The 22,293-nt window shown below is 41.3% G+C and overlaps 1 protein-coding gene across 2 annotated transcripts in view; it reads left to right on the plus strand.

Moving 5' to 3' along the window:
* Positions 1-22,293, plus strand: part of TMEM135 (transmembrane protein 135) — a 342,691-nt gene that overhangs the window by 81,313 nt on the left and 239,085 nt on the right. The gene's annotated exons all lie outside the window — the stretch shown is intronic.

Genomic DNA, 22,293 nt, shown 5'->3' on the forward strand with positions numbered 1-22,293 from the left:
TCTTTAAACAAAGTGGATTACAACCGTACATACGCCGTGAGGGGCATATTGAAAACTTGGGCTTAGGGCTCCGCGGCTCAGCTGATCCTGACGGGGAATCCCCATCAGCTGAGCCAGCAGGAATCTCCGAAACTGGCTCAGCTGATGGGGATTCCCCTGCCGTGATCAGATAAGGTGGTTGGATACCTCTACAAAACTTGCTTTTGTGCATTTTTCATGGGGATGTGTTTATTTTTGAAAATGGCCAAAAAAGATAGACGTCCTAAGGACCAAAACTTATACCTAGGTCATTTTCAAAAATAAAAGATAGACATCTAGCAGCTTTGAAAATAAAAGACAAGAAAACAAGAATGGAATTGTCCAAAGAAGAATGATGTGCACTAAAATAGTGTCCACAAACTCGTCTGTAGGTGTAAAGATCTTTATTCATCCAATATCGTCATGGTACAACCAATGATTGAGTGACTCGACACATACATGTTTCGGCCAACAGGCCTGCCTCAGGAGTCTAAAAATATATATGCAAATGGTGTAAATAACTTAATGCACATATAGATGGAGAAAATGAAGACATTGAGACAGCGATGAATAAAAGCAATTATATAAATAAATACATTAAGGGATCATTAGCATGAATACATGAAAATACATACACAATAAATGACAGAATATACATTAACCTGATGCAATAATACCAATAAATGAAAAAAACTAATTTAAAATCAATGATAATGTTTAATCAAAACACAATCTAAAAACAATAACGTATAATATTAAAACAGAAAGTAAAACCAGTAGAATACATAAAAACCAATTCAAGCAATAAGCAAATATAGGTACCAATTAAAAGAATGTATTTATATATATTTATATCCCATAAAACACCCAGTGATTTTAAAAAAGCGATAAAAGTAAAGTCACATATGGCATATAACTTATATGATACAAACAAGTAGAATACATAAATAACAATTCATGGCCGAAACATGTACGTGTCGAGTCACTGAATCATTGGTTGTACCATGACAATATTGAATGAATAAAGATCTTTACACCTACAGACGAGTTTGTGGACACTATTTTAGTGCACATCATTCTTCTTTGGACAATTCCATTCTTATTTTCTTGCATTTTATCTGTGGTTTTGTTTTCCCCTGTTTTGTTCTCTAGCTTTGAAAATAAGACATTTTTTCCTCCTGAGTTTGTGGACATCCTGCCCAAAACATCCAACCTCAGACTTATTGAAAATGCCCCTCCTAGTGGACTACAGTGTTCCTCCAGTCATTCGCGGTCGGCGGTTCGCGCTCCCAGTCATTTGCGGTATTTTCAAACTGCGATTGCCGACCAGAAGAGGACAGCTGGAGAGGCAAGAGAGAGCAGCCGGAGCACCGGCGAATGAAGGAAATCACTCGCAGCTCCTGATTGGTAAGGCCCAATTTTAGTGCAGGAAGAGGCGGTCGGAGCATATAGCGAGTGATTTTCTTCACTCGTCGGCGCTCCGGCTGCTCTCTCCTGCCTCTCCCGCTGCCCTCTCCAGTCTCCCTCACGAAAAACCGTATTCGCGGTTTTTCAAAATTTGTGGGGGTTCCTAGAACGGAACCCCCGCAAATTTCGGGGGAGTACTGTATTTAGATTTGCATGAAGTTATATTTTTCATTTTCCTATTTCCTTTGTATAACATTTTTCCTTTCTTTATAGTGATTCTTTAATTCTGTAACAAGTTATAGGCTTTATTGTATAAGCTCTCATCCATCTCTTCTCTAAACGGAAGAGCCCGAGTATGTAAATATAAGCTTTTTAAATAAATAAATAAATAAGATAAAATAAAGAGAGTCATTCTATCCCCTTAATCATTTTGATTGCCTTTCTCTACCTTTTCTAATTCCACTATATCTTGTTTGCGATGTGGCAACCAGGATTGCACACACAGTCAAGTGTGGTTTTAGCATGGAGCAATCTAACATGATGGCAGGTAAAGGCCAAAAGTGTGTGCGACTCACAAATGGAAGATTAGATTAGAAATGGTCCATCCAGTCTGTCCATCTGCAACATCCGCTATCTCCTCCTTTCCCTAAGAGATCTCAGGGATCTAAGGTGCCTGTCCCATGCTTTCTTGAATTCAGACAGTCTTTATCTCCATCACCTCTACAGGGACATGAGAGGGGCATGAACTCTGGACAAAGGCTGGAAGGAAGTAGAGAGGGAGGGGGCATGAACTTGGGACACAGAAGGGAGGGAGTGAGTGAGTGAGTGCATTTGGGCACAGAAGGAAAGAAGGGAGCACGAACTTAGGACATATTATGGAGGGAGGAAGGGAGAGAGAGAGAGGGAAAGAGATGCTGAAGTGGAGAGGGAATGGAAAGAGAATTGTTGGATGTGGGTGTATGAGTGAGAGGAAAAGAGAGATGGTGCACATGGGGAAAAGAAGAAAAAGAATTGTTGGGCATAAGAGGGAGAGGAGTGAGGTAGAGATGCATGGGGAAGAGAAAGATTAAAGGGAGAAATGTTGGTTATGGTGGTGCAGAGGGACCAGTGGGACAGACTGAAAGAGATGCAAGAGGGGACTGTGCATCCTCTTTTGTCTACTGGCCCCTGATTACCTTAAAACTGCCCATCCTCCCCCGGCTTTTCCCTGTTGACTGCCACAAGAGAACAGGAGCAGCGTGATGGAGGAGGGACTGTGCGCCCCACATATCTTCCGGTACCTCCTCAAGACCTTCCCCAGCAGGAGGCCCCTGGCTTAAGAGGTACGAGAGACTCACCATGGTGGCCATGCCGCAGCACTTCCAGCAGCAGTGAGCTGCTGTACCAGAGTGGGCCCAGCAGATCATCGGTCTCCTCCCGGCAATGGCACGCGACCTCCGACAGGTATAGCCAGGGCACCCTGGAGCGCGGTGCAGGTAGCCGCGGTGATGTGGGCTCATGGGCATGAATCAGTGCCTGTGCTGGGCTGCTTTGGAGGCACAGGGGAGATGGATGCTAGGATCAGAAGGCACTCACAGGAGATCCCAAATTAATTTTTTTGTTTGTTTGTTTAAGCCGTGCTATATGGACACAGCTGTTGTGCGAGTGTGTGTCCCGCACCTTACAGCTGCTAGGCACAGGACATAACACTCACACAACACATGCACAAACAGCTACTGGCAGCTTCAGACCTGGAAAATTTTGCCCAGTAAGAGGTAGGCGTTCCCTTTTGTGCATCACAAGGGTTCTTGGTGGCTGCTACTGTGATTGATGGAAGCTCCCGAGAACCCTTTTGAGCAACGGAAGCTGAGCTGCCTTGCAAGTAAAACTGTCTACAGATTTTTGAGCATCGGGGCCTCTACGTCACAGTTGGTTAGCTAACAGTTGATAATAAATTTTATTTTAGTCTTTGGTTTTAAGCCACTGACATTTGTTTTGTCAACTTTATAAAATAAAACTCTAAAAATTGAGCTGTATTTCAAAACCTCTCCTTACAAAGAATCAGATGCAGATGTTTTAAAGTTGTCTGGCTAAGTGTGTTCTCCATTATAAGATAAAAGCTTTGGAATATATTTTGGAATTCAAGACTAGGTGCCCCATCTGGGAGGCTATATAATTTCACTACTTTACGCTTTGTGGCATAGCTTTTTTTTGTGTGTGCCTATAAAGAGAGATACTTTAACTTAAACTGCATCTAAGAAAAAAAAAAAAAAACCCTTGCCATTCAGATTAAAAAAAGAAAATGACTCAAAATTAAATTTTCTTTGGAATGTGGACTGAATGGAGGCATAATTTGAACTAATTTGATTAACAGTGCAGTTAACCTAATCAAATTATATGTAATTGCTTTCATTTGAAGAGCTTCTATGAGGTCGAGTGTTGGGGTCATTATCAGTACTACCGCAGTGAATTGTTTAATGCCAGGGTTTAAAATGAGTAGTCATGTGAACGTATACATTGCTGGTGTCTTCACTTTTAAATCATACAGTAATAAAGTTAGACCCTGACGTCTGGCGTTCTGCAGACTGACATGGCTAATTGGCTTTGGCGTGTTAGCCCCAGGAAACCTCAGCCATCGCTTCAGAGCAGGAAGTTTGGCAGAAGAAAGGAAAATATACAGTACTTTCTATCTCCACTTTTGTGCAAGGCTGCTTTGCCATCCTGAAGGTTCAGAAAAGCTTTGGAATCTGTTATTGAAGCAAAATGAGCATTTATAGATGCCAGAGAGGTGAAATTGTTCAATTTTAGAGTATTCTAGTAGTGTTTACACTTAAGGGAAAGAAATAAAGTAGACCAGCAAATTTATAAAAATCAAGATTAGGAGTGACTAGTATGCAGCCCGACGTAATAAGCTGTGCTCTTTTGCATGCTAGTTTTTCTTTTGATTTTCACACTGCAACGTTACTGCCAGTGCAGTGAGGGTTTTAACATGGAAAAAATGGTAGTAGAGCCATCCTGCTAAAGCAGGGGTCTCAAAGTCCCTCCTTGAGGGCCGCAATCCAGTCGGGTTTTCTGGATTTCCCCAATGAATATGCATGAGATCTATGTGTATGCACTGCTTTCAATGCATATTCATTGGGGAAATCCTGAAAACCCGACTGGATTGCGGCCCTCAAGGAGGGACTTTGAGATCCCTGTGCTAAAGGGTAGCATGCTCGGCATTCAAATCAAAGGAATTGTTCCTGGTGTTTCAGTTTAGTGCTGGATCCATACGAGCTGGGAGGTGAGAGGCTGATATGCGTGGATAGGGAGCGGGACCTTGGGGTGATAGGGCTAGATTCACTAAGCAAACTGATCGTGTACCAATCGGTTTGTGACCCCTTTGCCTCTCGATTCCCCTCTGACCCGATTCACTAACCTCATGGCCGATCACCTCCGATCCGATTCCGATCCGCGCACGCAAATGAGGGGAAACGGCATGCAAAGTAGGAAGGCCACGATTCACTAACAAAAAGCAGGCACACCGATTTGCCTGGCCGATCCAAAAACTAGCGACTGCTCAGGACCCGTCGCTTTTGTGAAAACCCTGCTCTCTGCCCCGATCTCCTGCTCCTGCCTGCCCTGGTCTCCTGCTCTGGCCGCCCAGCTCTTGCCTCGAATCTCTCCTGCCGCCCCGACTCTCCTGCCCTTCCCCACACTGCGAGCCCGTGGTTTTAACCCACTGGTTAAAACCACGGACTCGCAAAAAAGTTAAACAAAAAAAAATTTTTTTGCTACTCTGCCGGGCACGGAGGGCCAGCGCATGCGCAGACCATCTACAGATGATCTGCGCACGCATCAGGATTGCTAGAGAGCGATCCCGGCAGTCAGTTGGCAGTGTGATTCTGATCGCCCTCATTTGCATGAGGGCGATTCGTGAATCAGCCCCCCCGGACACGGCTCGGATCCAATCTGTGCCCTTAGTAAGTCTAACCCATAGTGTCTGAGGATCTGAAGATGACGAAACAGTGTGATAAGGTGGTGACGGTAGCCAGAAGGATGCTACGCTATACAGAAAGAGGAGTAACCAGCAGAAAAAGAGAGGTGTTGATGCCCCTGTATGTTTTGTTGGTGAGGCCATGCTTGGAATATTATGTTCAGATTTGGAGGCTCTATCTGGTAAAGGATACTAGAAGAAACGTTATTTTTTCAGTAGTTGCCCTGACCCTCTGGAACTCAGCACCAAATGCTCTTAGAGAGATAACTAATCTTGAGAAATTTAAGACATTCATTTTTAAAGATGCCTTTCAAGTGTAAATGTCCTTTTAAAGATATTTATTAAAAAAAAACCCCATATGAAACTTTTCATCTTCTGCAAGTCCACTTCTATTGGACTTACTTGTTTTTAACCCCACACTTTTGTTTATACCTTTAAAATCTTACTTATCTTTCAGCATTGTAGTTCTCCCCTTCTTTTCCAGTAGTACCTGTTTGTCCAGTCGTGTATGTCATTGTTTTTATCTAATCGTGTATGTTTATTTTGTTAAAGTCATGTTAAATTTATATTATATGCTTCTACCCTATTTTAAAATGTATAACCATCTTGCAATAAATGATAAGGTGGTATATCAAAATTTTAAGAAACTTGAAACAAAAATGGTAAGGGGTTAGCGCTAAAAGACTTACATTTGTATACTCTGGAGGAGAGGAGGGATAGGGGAGATATGATACAGATGTTTAAATACTTGAAAGGTATTAATGTACAGTAAAACCAAATCTTTTCCAGAGAATGGAAAATGGTAAAGCTAGAGGGTATAAATTGAGGTTGCGGATTGGTAGACACAGGAGTAATGTTAGGAAATTCTTTCTCATGGAGAGGGAGGTTGATGTCTGGATTGCCCTCCCGAGGGAGGTGGTGGAGAGGAAAACAGTGACGGAATTTTAAAAAGCGTGGGATAAACATAGAGGGTCTCTAATTAGAAAACGATTAGCATACCGTATTTCCCCACAAATAGGCCGTTCCCATGTATAGGCTGCAAAAAATGCCTAGATGAGTTTAAAAACTGGTAGATAAGCCGCCCCATTTTAGTAGCTGCGGCTTATCTACTAGTAACTGGGTGGCCTGTACAGCATTTTAAGATCATTCCTCCGCCCTCTTACCTCCCTCGCTGGCGGCAGCCTCCTCGAATCGCGCCACCAGCGTTGCAGAGCAGGAGCGATCTTTGGGTCTGTAGGGCCGGCCCCGTGCTGCTTCCTGTATGGCTTTGCCGTCAGTTCACTTTTGGGCCCATACCAAGGGCACTCAATTTATTTATCAGTCACCGATGTGGAACTGTGTCATAAGATATGCTAAACTAAGTACACCACATCTAGAACTCTCCTTAAAGCCTACTATATGGTCAACCTGTCAAAGAAATTAATCAGACTTGTTTATATAGTGAAACCATGCTGCTTCAGGTCCTGCAATCCATTTGATTCCAGAAACATCACTTCCTCTGTTTTAGAAGCATTCCTATGAATTTGTTAACCACAGAGGTCAGACTAATTGGCATGCAGTTTCCAACCTCCTCCTTACTTCCGCTTTTCCAGTTCTCCGCAACTTGTCTAAACTCTAAAGAAGCATTGCAAAGATTTGAAATTGGAGACACCAGAACTTCTCTGACTCTTGGATGTATCCCATCCAGTCCCATCACTTTTTCTATTTATAGCTTAGCTAGTTCCTCACAGCCTTCTGAAAATCAGTCAGCGTCTAACATAAATCCGTTAGTGTTTGTCTTCTGGGGTTTTATAAAGTTGAATCTTAAAAGAATTGATAAGAAGGACACTACCAAGAATGGAGCCTTCACCCAAATTTTGATATAGCTCTTTCTTGATTCTGTAGGTGGTGGTGCATAGCCATTCTGGATGATTATTGGCCAGGACCCACATGGGTACAAGTGACCAGCAGCAGTCCAGTCAGATTCAGATATTTAATCATGGTGCCCGGACTTAGCCCGACGTTGAACATCAGAGTCTAACATGGCTTGCAACAGCATTAAAAACAAACAAGCCACTAACCGCCCCCAGCTGAATATTGACAGCATTATTTTCTAATTGGTTTTATTTTTTGTTTTTTCTTTTTAATAAGAACATAAGAACTGCCATCTCAGGATCAGACCTTAGGTCCATCAAGTCCGGCGATCCGCCCACGTGGAGGCCCAGCCAGGTGTAACCTGGCGAATCCTTAGCCACCCGTATCTTTCTATGCATCATGCCATATAAATGATCTCCATTTCTCATTGTAAGGTACTTGTGATTGTATAGAAAACAGATGGATTGCTTTACGTGCGTTAGTCTATCTAAACTGACAGAAGGTATTGCTTGGTTTATAGAAATGTACCGTCTGATGTTACAAATTGGTAGAGACTAAACCATTCATAGAGGAGCTTTCACTATGTAAACAATCATTGGCTTGGCATTCTGGTTGAATGCGTTCTCATGGAATGTGGCCTATGACATACTCTTTATGCCCTTAATCAAGTCAGAAAACTGGAGGAGGGTGAGCTCCAGCACAGCCTGCAAATGTCAGTCTCCACGGAAGACAGTCGAGCTTAAAAAAAAAAGTCTGTGCTGGCAAGGTGGAAGACAAACACTTCTAGGCTAAGCTTATCTCTTGCAATAACAAATCTTTGGATAAGGGAACATGTTAAGTTTTTAATTGCATATTTAATCTTTGTCTATTTTTCTTTTATATATGCCTACTATTATAGATGGCATAATTTTCTTACTTTACAAGAAGTGAGCTATTCTTAAACTAAATACCCTGTGTTCTGGCTTAAAATGAGGTCAGCTTTAGCGATGTCTTCAGTTGCTTCATTGGCTATTACAGATGGAACCTTATGCTCAGTCATCTATATTTGTTTTCTAGAATATAAGGCCCTTATTTTAGAAGCCGTCTTATGTGTAAATGAAAATATTAAATGTCGAGGGAAGTCCAGACATATACATGCCATACCAGTGCAATAGGCGAGACATTCTAAACAAGCAGGTTGTATCGCAATGGCTGCATGCCATATGCAGAAGGAATCTGCTCTGGATTTTTTTCTGTGACTCTCCTGTACTTCACTGGTACCACCTACAGTTTTCCCCTAGTGCCATGCGTGCCTGAAGGAGTGTTTCTGAACGCTAAATTTTACCAAGTGAATGTGGTGGCAAGACAGGCCTCTGCCTTTGGGGTCATCGATCTTGAGGGTCGGTGCAGTCAGCCTTCCTTAGCTCTTTGGGATTGTTTTTGTACGTCCCACTTGTCTAGAATGTTTCACCTATTGCACTGGAAAAAGAGATTATGTTCTTATCTTGATATCTTTTCCAGTAGATAGGCGAGACATTCTAGACTCTCGCCCTGTCCTTCCTGTCTCATTCCGTTTATGCGTCTCCAAGTTGCTCTTGGATGCCAGTCAGCCCTTTGGGGTTTTCAAGTATTCTGTACACTGTATATGTTTATGTGCGTGTTGATGCCTTTGTTAGCTGTTTCAATTTGAGTTTATATGTTGAGCAGAACAGTTGTATTTGGGAGTTTTCCCTTTGATGTCTTTACTTCACGCTCTATGTAGGAGCTCTCAGTTCTTGGGTACTAACTGCAGGTGGTGCTATAGCTTCCAGTGAAGTACCTGAGAGTCACAGAAAAAAATCCGGAATGGATTCCTTCTGCAAATGGCACGCGGCCATTGGGATAGAACCCACTTGTCTAGAACAGTGGTTCCCAACCCTGTCTTGGAGGACCACCAGGCCAGTCTGGTTTTCAGGATATCCCTAATGAATATGCATGGAGCAGATTTGCATGCCTGGCACCTCCGTTATATGCAGATCTCTCTCATGCATATTCATTAGGACTATCCTGAAAACCCGACTGGCCTGGTGGTCCTCCAGGAGAGGGTTGGGAACTACTGGTCTAAAATTTATCGCCTATCTACTGGAAAAGATAATCTCTTTTTTCAGAACAGGGTTGAATAACCAGACCAGTGTAATAATGTGCTAAAAAGTTCTCTTAAATCTTTTGAAAATGATCTCAGTCCAACAATATTTTTGAAAATGGAAATAAAGTTACATAAAATGAATCAAATGCACTGGATATACTAATATGCAAAAGACTTACTTTCAGTACACTTTTCATAAAGTTTTCAGTGCTTCAGCTGCTTCTGTATTGTACTGTAAATATTTTATTTAAAATGCCTAAGTCTGCCTGTTTTGTTTGAAAGAACTGCTTCAGGGACTTAGGAGAAGATACAAATTGTAACTGAAAGTTTTTCACTTCCTCACGGTTCTTGAATTTTAAGACTTGTTTCATAGTTTGAAATTTTTGGACAAGCACACCTGATTCACACTGAGCCATACAGTACTGCTTAAGTATGTGTGTGTATTGAGAGGGAGTTTGAGGAATGAAAATTAAAATATCTTCCCCAAAATGACTACTCTATAATAATATCCCACCCCTCTGTTTTAGCATCAAAAACCCCTGTAAACTTCATCTTAAAAGCCAAATTTAGATTCCTTTGGTAATAATTTCCCCCCCCCTCTAAATTTGCTGTAACTGATATTGCTCTCCCCCACCCTCCAACCCACTCCCTGCAAGTGATCCAGATCTCTCTTCAAACTTTTTTTTTTTTTTTTTGTTATAGCTCTTGCACTGGGTCAGTGTGGGGTTTTAAGCATGCACTGATAACTCAAGGCTTTGAAGACCCTAGGCCTTCACAGATAGACCACTCAACTCTCCTTATGCTGGTTCAAATAATATGAATTTAATAATCAAATAGTAATAGCTTACAGGGACAAATCACACAGCATACAGAGTGATAGAGCACACACCAAACTGGCCAGGCTGATGGAGAACCTCCGATGAGTTCTGAAACCATGGTTCAGGGAGCTTTCTTTTATATGATTCTGACAGCTCTGGCCCACGTTGGTGCATGTTACATTTCACACTTTCATTGGTTAATCATATTCATTATCTCATATATTAAGCTATGGGTTGGTTAACATAAATTGAGTGATTTTGTGTCACGCCTTTTTCCATATGCTTCTCCCTCATTTCCCTGTAAATGTTCTCTTAATATACCAAGCTCCTCTTTTGAGCACCTGGGCCTAATGGCTTTTCAGCTCTTATTGTATACTTATGTCTGTGGTTCTTCTTTCCTCTGGTGAAAGTTATCATTTTGCTTGTCTTTCCTCTAGTGAAAGTTATCACGTTGCTTATGTTTTTCATCAGAACTGTTTTTCTTTATAACTACACTTGTTGTTGCTAGAAGTGTCTTTCACAGTTCACGGCTGCTCTCAGAGTTGACAATTTCTAGTCAGAGAGCCTATTTGCTTTTTCAGCAACCATTTTAGGTCTTAGCTGTACTGGCCTTGCTTTGGCCTGCTACTGCTGTGACAGGAAAATTCTCGGGGGTCTTCACCTGAGCTTACAGGACTTTCCCCTCCCCCTTTTCAGCTTTGAGCAAGCACAAGTGCTTAAGGCCCCGCACTGGCCAGGCCCCATAGCATTGAGAAAAGATAAGAAGAAAAATTTGGTTTGTAATGGGGAAGGGGGGGGGTGTAGGAGAGTAATACTGGTTGCTGCAGAGGAGAGAAATGATGCCTCTATTCATAGCCCATCTTAGACTTCAGAAAGCTCTTTGTTTCTAATAATTATCTTGAAGCAGGGACCCTAGATCATTTAATATTTTATTGTCCCTGTATCATGGCCTTTTGTAAATCAATTTGGTCTCAAATAAATTCTTTATTAGAAAACCATGTAGCATTATCATATGATACAATTCTGTTTGGTGTATCAATGAGAACAAAAAGTGAAATTTCATCAAGCAATAATAAACTTCTATTGATTATGACAGGAGTCGCCATGCAACATATCACCAGTAACTGGAAAAATTACAATAATCTTAGCTATACATTCTGGTGGAATTCGTTGTGCCACATTTACAAAATGGAAAGAACAATTGCTATACAGAAAGGGAATTATAATAGTTTTTAAAAAATTTGGGGGCCATTGACAAATTATTGTAATGATTAGACATCATTTTCCACTGACACTATATTTATACATAGGGGGGAGGGGGGATGGTATAAAATTCTATTAAAGGTTTAATCAATAGATAAGAATACAATATTTATATGATATTTTTGATTGAAATTTTTGTAGGAAGGGTGGGTGGGGAGGGAATAAATTTATGTATTTACGATAACAATAGAAAGAAATTCAAGTGATGTGTAAAAGTTTTAAATGATGTGATATTGTGTACTTGATGTAAGATGAAAAATGAATAAAGAATTTGGAAAAAAAATAAAATAATAATTGTCTGGGCGATTATTAGAGAGAATGTGGTATATTATAATTAGCGTTATATAATGGGTAAAAGGAAACTGATATTATATAATATTAGCAGTTGATTCATTTCATTTAACTTTATTCATGTTCAGAAGCATTGTTGCACTGTGATCATTTTGAATAAATTTAGGGCCCCTTTTACAAAGTCGAGGTATCGCGTCCTGGCACGACAAACGCAATACAGCCAATAGGAACTGAATGGGCTGCATTGCATTTGCCATGTTGGAGTCGCTACCGTTGCTTTACAAAAGAGGCCCTTAGTATTTCCAGCACAATATCATACTGGTCTGGATATTGAATTTTGGTAATGATTGTTCAGTGTTTGGAAACAAACTTTTATTTTTTTTGTTAGATAATTTCTCCTCCACCTTTGCCCCCACCCCCTTTTGTTTTATGCTGATAGTAGCAGGCTATTTAACTACTCAGACAACCCTAAATTATATCTATATTAAAATAAATAATAAAAAAAAAAAAAAAAATAAAAAAAATATATATATATATATATAGCTAGCCAAGTTATACTGTATATTTACCTACTGCCAGTAAGGCTCCGATTCTATAAACGGCACATAATTTCTGAGCGCTGAGGAGCACAAGCATTGATCATTCGCTAGCTGCTGTTTATAGAATTGTACCTAGCGGTACCTAAAACGGTCTTAGACACCAGTAGGCGTTGAAACATTTAAGGCTGGGTTTTCATGGTATAAATGAGTGCATCTACCAGCGCCTGTCAAAACATGCCCAAAGTCCATTCCTAACCAAGCCTACTTTCTGGTAGGTGCCTTGGAGTACACACCTTCCACTTCAAAGTAGGCATATACCAAGTTAGGTGCCTACCAGCTAATTAATTGTTTTTTAATGACAATTTTCAATTAATGGTGACAAGGAAGCCAAATGGAATAATTAAGTTAGGTGCCTAGACTGGCTAGATGTGCATATATAGGTTCCTTTTGTAGAATCAAGACTTAAGGGCCAAATTCTCCAAACGGAGTCCTGAAGTTTGACAGCAGTAGATGTCCTACTGCTGTCTAATGATCCAATCAGGCTGTACATTAAAAAAAAATGTACAGGCGCCATTCTTAGGCACCTGTCTCACTTCTGTGGAGGTGCATAGGGATGCCTATGGATGCCTAAGGTCCGCATGGGCATGGGTTGCGCCAGAAGTGGCCTTAGGTATCCCTATATGCCTCTATTGGCATGAGACTGGTGCCTTAAATGCAGGCCTTTAAAATGCTAGCTTACATTTAAGGCGCCTATATGTAAAAAAAAAAAAAAGACACGATTCTGGACATGGTGCTTGCCGGTGATTGACACGCAGCAGGCACCTTCCATGGCAGGCGCCGTTTCCAGAATCAGATATAACTTGGTTTGAATGTTAGTCCAAGTTATTAATTTGTAGCATAAATAAGTCTTAGTATCTTTGGGTGGAGGAGTAGCCTAGTGGTTAAAGCAGCTGCCTCGGCAGCCTGCGGTTGTGAATAGAAAATGACACGGGGACAAATTTGTCCCTGTCCCCGCAGGAACTCAGTTTCCCCGTCCCATCCCCACGAGTTTTGTTTCTGTCCCTGCCCCATTCCTGTAAGCTCTGCCTTAACTCCACAAGCCTTGAACACTTATGATTTCAAAGTGTTTGAGGCTGGTGCAGATGAGGACAGAGCTTGCAGGAATGGGGCAGGGACAGAAACAAAACTCATGGGGATGGGACGGGGACAGGACAGGAAAAAAACTTGCCGGGACGGTAAAATATTTGTTCCTGTGTCATTCTCTAGTTATGAGTTCAATTCCCACTGCATCTCCCTGTGACTCTGGGCAAGTCACTTAACCCTTCATTGTCCCACATACAAAATAAGTACTTGTTTAAAATATGTAAACCACTTTGACTGTAACCACACAGAATAAGCCCCATTCCCTTTACCCTTTATAATATGAAACTCTTTTAATTACCATTTGGTTTTAATTACATCTCTATGGACAGTGGCTGTAAGGGCTGATCTCTTGCTTTACTATTTGAAAGTTTGCATTTTCCGGTCCATTTATTGTTCCTGGAAATTGAACAAAGTTCTTGAGTACATTCAGCTAGTCAAAGTAGCCCTTTGAGTGTTAAGCCAAAGCTCAAGCATTTACTGGAAAGAAATTTGTGCTAAACTAGGCAGATTGAACTTCAATAAGGTTATTGTTAGCTAAATCTTGTAAATTTTAAAGAGGGACAAATAAGATTCCGGCAATAAAAAGTCCAGCTTAAGCAATGTGCAATGACTATAAACAAAACCAATTAAGCTAAAAACAGCATTTAACTGAAGTGCATTTATAGCAAATACATAGTTATTTGCTTTTTATACAAATGACTGTAGTTCTATGGAGGATAGTGGATATGAATTATCGTATTTCCTCATATATATAGGCCACAGCCTATACATGGGTTTTACAAACTCATGTATGGGCGCGGCCTAGTTATATGGGGCAGCCTATGCCGTGAATGTAAATCATCCCCCCACCCCCCAGTATCTTTTTTGGAGCCCCCTGGTCAGCAAATCTCCAGCAATGACCGTTGGTCATTGTATAATCTATCATCCTTCACGTTGTAGTCATTTTAAAATAATTGTTCTGGTTATCTAAATCGGCATCTTTCATATCTGCCATTATAAACTTCAATAAACAGATATGCCTTTAGTAAATTTTGAAACTGAAGAAAATTCTCCAAACATTATAAATCCAGAGGGAGAGGATGCCACAAACCTGCACCTAATTAATAAGGGGTCCTTATACTAAGGCGCGCTAGCTGATTTAGCTTGCGCTAAACGCTAATGCGTCCATAGACTATAATGGATGTGTTAGCGTTTAGCACGTGCTAAAACGACTAACACGCCTTAGTAAAAAGGCCCCTCTGTGATGAAATAAAGGAAGATGAACTGTAAAATATAGTTTTGTGAGCTGTTCATTACCTCCCCCTTTTACAAAACCGTAGCATGGTTTTTAGCGCCGGCCGGAGCGGTAACAGCTCCGATGCTCATGAGCAGGAAACTGATGCAAAAGAAGAATCAAATATTTTAAAAGAAGAAGTCTTAGCAGCAATTAAAGCTTTATCCAAAAACAAGTCACCTGATATCGATGGTATTCCAATTAGTCGAATGCTCAGAAGGTGCTATCATGGCCCTCACTTGACTGTGTCAACCGATTTGGAAGGAAAAAACATGGCCAACCGACAGGAGAAGATCACTGTTCATACCTATACTGAAGAAAGGTGACATGAAGGACTGTAACAACTAAAGAACGATTGCATTAATTCCACATGCCAACAAAATACTGTATTAGTATTGGGAAGTCTGCAGATACTGCTCCTCAAGAGAAGGCTGAGCAGCTCCATTCATTAGTACTCAAAATAAAGGAGTGTAGAACTTGCATGGTACGAGCAACTCATATTTTCAATATGACTTCAAGAGCTTCTGTAATGAGTACGAGCATCTAGAGGTTCATATGGCTTTAGGCCTCAGACCTCGAATATGATTACAAGAAAAGCTTGCTGACATGCTGTACGATGGAGATACTCTTTCAGAGATAAGTTGAGGATGCTGTTACCCTCATCAAGCAGCCACAGTGACACCTCTAGGATCATCTCCAGGCTCACTTCCAAATCGACTTCCTCTTCTAGGAGGTATAAGAAATGGAGGGCAAATGAAATCCTCTTAACTTTTGTAAGCAGAGTAGCCTCCCTCCTGCTTTCTCCCAGTTAAGGTGGAGATCTTATTCTTGTCCCAGACAATAAATGGCCCAAAAGTCTCGACCAGCTACACAGCTGAAACTGTGGCAGCTTATTGAATGTCACTGAAGAACATACACGAGGTACTGTTTGGTATCCATGCTAGACCAACCTTTTGGTGGAAGGATGTCTAAGGTTTTTCACAAAATGCTGGTCCTTTATAACTTCCAAATGATGGGTTCTAAAAATTATCTGGCTAGGAAACTGTCTGTTTCTTTTGGAAACACTATTAAATTGCCCACTTAGAGCATCATGGTCAAGCTTTCAATATCAGGACAAACTAAGTTGCTCTTTCTTAGAGGCCAGTGTGGTCAGACTCGTTCCACTAGAGCAGGGGGTAGGCAATTCCGGTCTTCGAGAGCCGGAGCCAGGTCAGGTTTTCAGGATATCCACAATAAATATGCATGAGATAGATTTGCATCTCAAGGAGGCAGTGCATGCAAATCTATCTCGTACATATTCATTGTGGATATCCTGAAAACCTGACCTGGCTCCAGCTCTCGAGGACCGGAATTGTCTACCCTTGCAATAGAGGAAAGAGATGTGAGCACATTCAACTTTGGGTGCCTGAAAATTTTTTTGTGCTCAGGCCTGTGCACAGCTGTAGCTGCTTTTAGTGCAGAACCCTGTATGCATGCATTACTACTACTTATCACTTATATAGCGCTAAAAGGCATATGCAGCACTGGATATTTTGACATTTATACATGGTCCCTTCTCACTTGGACAGACAGACATAACATATAGGGTTGGGATGCAGAACCCAAGGTGAGAAGAGTTAGGAGTCGAAAGCACTCTTGTTGAGCTTTTAACTGGGTCTTCAACACTGCCAGAGAATAATAATAATAACAGTTTATATACCGCAGGACTGTGAAGTTCTATGCGGTTTACAATGATTAAAAGGTGCTACAAATTGAGTAGAGTTAATAAAGTTAAAAGCTAGTGATTAACAGCTCTAGAGATCAGTTATTGTGGAATAAGATAGTACAGATCAGTTACCTAAATACTTCTGGAACAGATATGTTTTTGGGTGTCTCCTAAATTTCCCATAAGTATTAGTGAGCATAAGTAATTGTTCCAGATCTTTACCCCATAATGCTGCCTGATATGAGAAAAGATGTTGATGTTTTTTAAATTTGCATCCTCTAGCCAGTGGAGAAACAAAATTCAAGTGTGAGATTCTCTTATGTCTGTTGGTTGAGAAAGAGAAAAGGTCAGTTAAATATTTAGGGGCTAAGCCGAATAGTACCTTAAAGCAAAAACATACAAACGTAAACTTCACGCGTGCCTCCATTGGCAGCCAATGCAGAGGTCGGTAGGAAGGTGTTACATGATCGAACTTCTTCAACCCCAAAATTAGCTTGACCGCCGCAATTTGCACCAGTTGTAATCATCGCATATTCTTCTGAGAAATTGCCAAATAGGCGATATTACAGTAATCAAGTTGACTCAGTATAAGGGATTGTACCAGAATTCTAAATGATGAAGCATCAAAATATGAGACTGAGGCCACTGTAGGAATTCTGGAAACTTGTTCTAAGCGTATGGCGCAGCAAGGTAGAAGGGACGGAGTCGAGTTGGCAGATGAAGAGAAAGGGCACAGATAGGAAGGACTTACCAGCTGAGTGGATATCATGGGGGGGACGGGGACACAGGGGGAGATAAGCAAAGAGAAATAGTGATGGGTAGCTTAGTGAGTGCTTTTGTAGGTCAGTAGGAAGAGTTTGAGTTTTATTCGGGAATGAATGGGAAGCCAATGAAGTGACATTAGGAGAGAGGCAATGTGTGTATAGCGGCTATCCTGGAATATGAGTTGTGCAGCCGAATTCTGGAGGGATTGGAGGGGAGCGAGATGGCTAAGCGGAAGGCCTGAGAGTAGCGAGTTGCAGTGAGGTGATGAGGGCGTGGATAAGTGTTTTGGTAGTGTGCTCAGAGAGGAAAAGTTGGATTTTGGTAATATTATAGAAGAAAAAATGGCAGGTTTTAGCAATATGTTGTATCTGGGCGGTGAAGGGGAGAGAGGAGTCCAAGGTGACTCCAAGATTACGAGCACACAAAACAGGAAGGATGAGAGTGTTGTCCACAGAGACAGAGAATGAGGGAAACCGAGATTTGGGTTTAGGTGGGAAGATGAGCAGCTCTGTTTTAGCCATGTTCAATTTTAGATGGCTATGAGACATCCAGGCGGCAATGTCGGACAGACAGGCTGAGACTCTAGTCTGGGTTTCAGTAGAGATATTTGGCGCAGAGAGGTAGATCTGGGAGTCGTCAGCATGGAGGTGATACTGGAAGCTGTGGGTGGAGATCAGAGCTCCAATTGAGCAAGTGTAAATTGAGAAAAGGAGTGGTCCCAGGACAAAGTCTTGAGGTACACCAGTTGATAGTGAAAAGACTGTGGAGGAGAAACCACCATTGTATACACTGAAGGTGTGATGGGAGAGATAGGAAGAAAACCAGGAGAGGGCAGAACCCTGGAATCCCAACAAGGACAGCGTATCAAGGCGTAGGCTGTGATCAACAGTATCGAAGGTGGCAGACAGATCGAGAAGGATGAGGATAGAGTAGAGGCCTTTGGATCTGGCCAAGAACAGGTCATTGGAAACTTTAGTAAGGGCAGTTTTCGTGGAATGCAGTAGGCGAAAGCCTGTCTGAAGCAGATCCAGAATAGCATGGGATCAGAGGAAGTCTAAGCAATGGCGATAACTTGGATAAGAAAGGGAGGAGGGAGATGGAGCGATAGTTGGAGGGACACGTGCATCTAATGTATTTCTAGGTTAGAACAGAAGTTATGTGCAGGTCCTATTTGCACACAATCAGTTGATTGTATGGGTGAGCAAATGTTTGACCTTACTGTTGCTTAAGGAAGCAAAAGTTTGCTGCATTGCCAACTCCCCTCCCCGAAACAGAATCTTTTGCTTAACTCACAAATACAGCTAATATTTGATTCTGATTTTGCTAGCAATGGTGGCCTTGTATATATCTTTTCTGTTTTTCATATGGATATTAACAGTGGTTCCAGTTTGACATTTCCCTGGACATGTGTTTTCTTTGGCTGGATGGACTGGAGTCAGCATAATTTCATTATGTCTTATGTGCAGTGATAGATAGATCAAGAGTTCTTGGACAAAGTGCCTTAGGATGCCCCAATTTGTCTAAGTGTTACACTGTAGTGATAAATTCAAGACGAGAGAGAATTTTTCACTGGTTGTGATGGGTGTGTGCATTCGTCACACATGGCTTTAATCTACATTTTAATCGGAATGTGGAAGTGATTACTGTGACATCTGAGACTGAGGTAGCAATAAAAAATTATCACAACAAGAGAGCAGACACAAATTAGTGTGCGTTTAGTTCTGGGTGGCCCGTCTGAAACCGTAGCAGAGGTAATAGCTTCCAGATATCGGTGAACTGAACTTGAATTATGGGAAACGTATTTCTGCGTATCCAGTTTTAACCTGAGATACCTTAATAGTATCAATTATGGATGATTGATTCTCAAATGCACTGTGATATTCTTATCTGGGGCAATAACATTTCGCTGTCCAGTGTTTAAGACATCATAGATTGTGTGTCAATTTAGTAGTAAAACACATGAAGGATTGTTAAGATGTTAGGGTAATAATGTAAATCTTTGGGGGCCCTTTTACTAAGCACCGCTAAAAAGTAGCCAGCGCTGTCCCAGCGCTGAGGCCCCTTTTTGCTTGGTGGTAAAATGGCCCTATTTTCCATTATTCCTGTTAACGGGCTTGCACTAATTTCCCCATTAGCCTAAGGCCATTAGCATTTGAGCACTTACTGACTCCTAATTTCTAGGTGGTAAAGGCCCACGCACTAATTGGTGCATGGCAGTATAGCTGTGCTAACTGATTGCCACAGAACATGCCTACTCTTCATCCCCAGACTTACACCCCCACCGCTAAAAAATAAATTCTATTTTTTTTTTTTTTTTAGTGCTTGGGAGGCTGATCCCCAAATTACTATGGGCTACCTGAATGTACCCCAATAATATTACCTCTAAATCAGAACCCCATATGGACAACAAACCTCCCCTCTGCAACACTAACAGGCTTTAATTTCACACACACACAAGCCAATCACACAACAGATAGTAACAGGGAAAAAGAAAGGAAAGAAAGGTGGAGAAAAAGCCTCAGTTCAGCTTCATCTGGAAAAAACTCCACCTTTCAAGGCTAACCCCATGGTAGTGCTTTTTGGCTTCTGCAGTGGGACTCAAACCCAGATCCCCAGGGTCCTAGGCCACTGCACTAACCATTAGGCTACTCCTCCACTCCATTTTCTTTCTTTTATTTCGCCATCTGCGTTCTATCTGAGGGCATCTTGTCTTCATCACTGTCATCATGTCTCTCTTACTCTTCTCCATACTCTCTTACTACTTCTCCTGTTCTCTGCTGGGGATATTGATCCCAATTCTCGTCTTCCAAATCAAATCTTGTGCAGATTATACCACAGTGTCTCCAGTTTTATTCCCGTTCATTTCCTTTCCACTTCTCTGCTTTTCTTATGTGCTCTGTCGAATATCTGCTCTGTCTCCATCAAGCTTGACCACACAAAAAAAATTGTGGAGTAAAAAATACACTGTATCCGAATGGAAACAGGGAAAAAAAAAATTTATTACAAAAATCCAAATGTAGTTAGATGACTGTATGCTGTCAGAGCTTGCTAGGGTGGCTACCGAGAAGAGCAGAGAAAGGCCTCATCATTGACGTGGCAGAGGGAAGGTCCCGACGGGGGAGGCCATGAAGCAGCCTGTTCAGAGCATTGTCGCTGCTGGTGCTTTAGGAGGCCTCGGAGATATATCAGCTCTCAGCGGGGTGGGGGTGTGGTGGTGGTGGTGGGGGGGTTTGATGAATCAATGAGTCCAATTTTCTCGGACAACAAATCAATTTGAACCAATTCACTGAAGTGAATCGGTGAATTGCCGAATGGGGTAGCTGGTCTCGTGTGGTTTGAATCTTTGTTTTAAAATGCTTAGCTAGTTCTGAGTCTGTTGGAAAAAGAGGGGTTCTCATCATTTGTGATCTTGTTCGTGTTGGTTAGGTTATCTAATATTGAGAACAGTTTGGTGATTTTAAGATTATCTTCTGTGCTGATCTGTTTGGAGTAATATTGTTTCTTCTTTTTTCATCAGCAGTGATTTATATTCTAGGATTTTCTGGTGCCACATTCTTGTTTTCTGGGGAGGGGTGTTTATGTCAGTAGCACTCGTCTTGTCAGCATGCTCGTTTATAGGGGCATAAGTGCCGAGTCAATCTTTGGATTCTTTTGCTGAATTTGAGTGGGGCTAGTTTGTTTAGGATTTGTTCATTGGTTGTTTTCCAGTGGTTCTGGAAGTCTTGGTCAGGGATGGGGAGGGATAATAGAGTCATCTATTTCATTTTAGTATGATTCAGGGGCTACGTTCTTTCTATAATAAGAGGCCACTCAGCAGGTTGGTTTGGTTATTGATATCCCTTTCCAGAATATGGTGAATTATAGGAGTAGTCTGATCCAAGGCACTTTGGATAGGGAGTTATATTCTAGGTAGCTTGCGCTTTTTGCTGAAATGGAGGAGGCGAGTAGATCTAACTGATGGCCCTTTTAGTGTGTGGGTTGTTGAAACGAGGGTTTGAGGTCGCCAAAATATTCTTTATTTTACTTTATATTCTGGTTATGTGATCCCACCATATGTGTTTTTCCTTAAATGTTTCTTTTTCTTTCCTTAAAAATTGTAGTTCACCCCCTTTGCCTTTTGTACCAGTTTGTAATTGAATGTGAAAATTTGTTTATATTATCTTGTTTTGCCTTCCCCAATTTTTGAATTGTTATTTTAAAAAACAATTGTTATACGCATTGAAATATATGATATTGCGTAGATAACAAATCCCAATAAACTTGAAACTAGCTCATTTAAGAGGTTGAGGAATTTTAGGGTTTGAGAGGTTGAGGTTGAGTCTAGGTGAAGGTTGAGGTCTCCTGTGATGAAAGTGGAGTCATATTGTGCCGTGGTTCTTGAGATGATGTCTGAAAACCGGTTCATCTTCTAGCCACTTTCCAGGAGGGATGTAGAATAGTATACAGCAGATCGGACATTGGGAAGAGTCACTGTTTATTGCTACCATTAGTAGTTCTAGTGAGGTGAGAGTTACAGATTCCATGATTTTGATGTGAAAAGATGATTTGTGCAGAATCGCCAGACTGCCACCCCTGCAACCACTTCTTGAGAGGTGGGTGACTTTATATATATATACTGTATATATTTGACAGTAGGGGGAGGTTTTAATGCCTATGATTAAAGATTGAGGAGCATAAAGTGTCTCAATATACTGTTTATGGCTACCCATGTTTCGAGGCCTTTTTGTGCCTTACTGTTCACATTAGTGTATGGTATCTTTCCACAGTTAACAAAGGAGCACATAGCACCTCCATAGTGTTCCTGCATTAACTGTGTCTTAACCAGTTAATGCTTGGTAAGAATTATGCGCCAACTGGTTAACATAACCCATTCCCTATCCATGCCACACCCCTTGAACCAACTGGATAACATTACATTGGTGTCTTCTATCCTGCCAATGCCTTCCGGTTCTAGGCAGTTTACAACAAGAATTGGCCTGGGCATTCCCAGGGAGATTACAAGGTTAATAGATATGGTATATGTCGGGATTTGCCACACCTCTTGAGGGAAAAATTGAGAAATTCATTAACGTCTGGTTTACTGCACTGCAAAATGCCTTAATGCCTGGTATTGTGAATTAACCACACGTTAAGGCCATTTTAATTGCAAAGCTCAAAA

The sequence above is a fragment of the Geotrypetes seraphini genome, chromosome 6 (assembly GCF_902459505.1).
Source record: "Geotrypetes seraphini chromosome 6, aGeoSer1.1, whole genome shotgun sequence".
NCBI classification, from domain to species: Eukaryota; Metazoa; Chordata; class Amphibia; order Gymnophiona; family Dermophiidae; genus Geotrypetes; species Geotrypetes seraphini.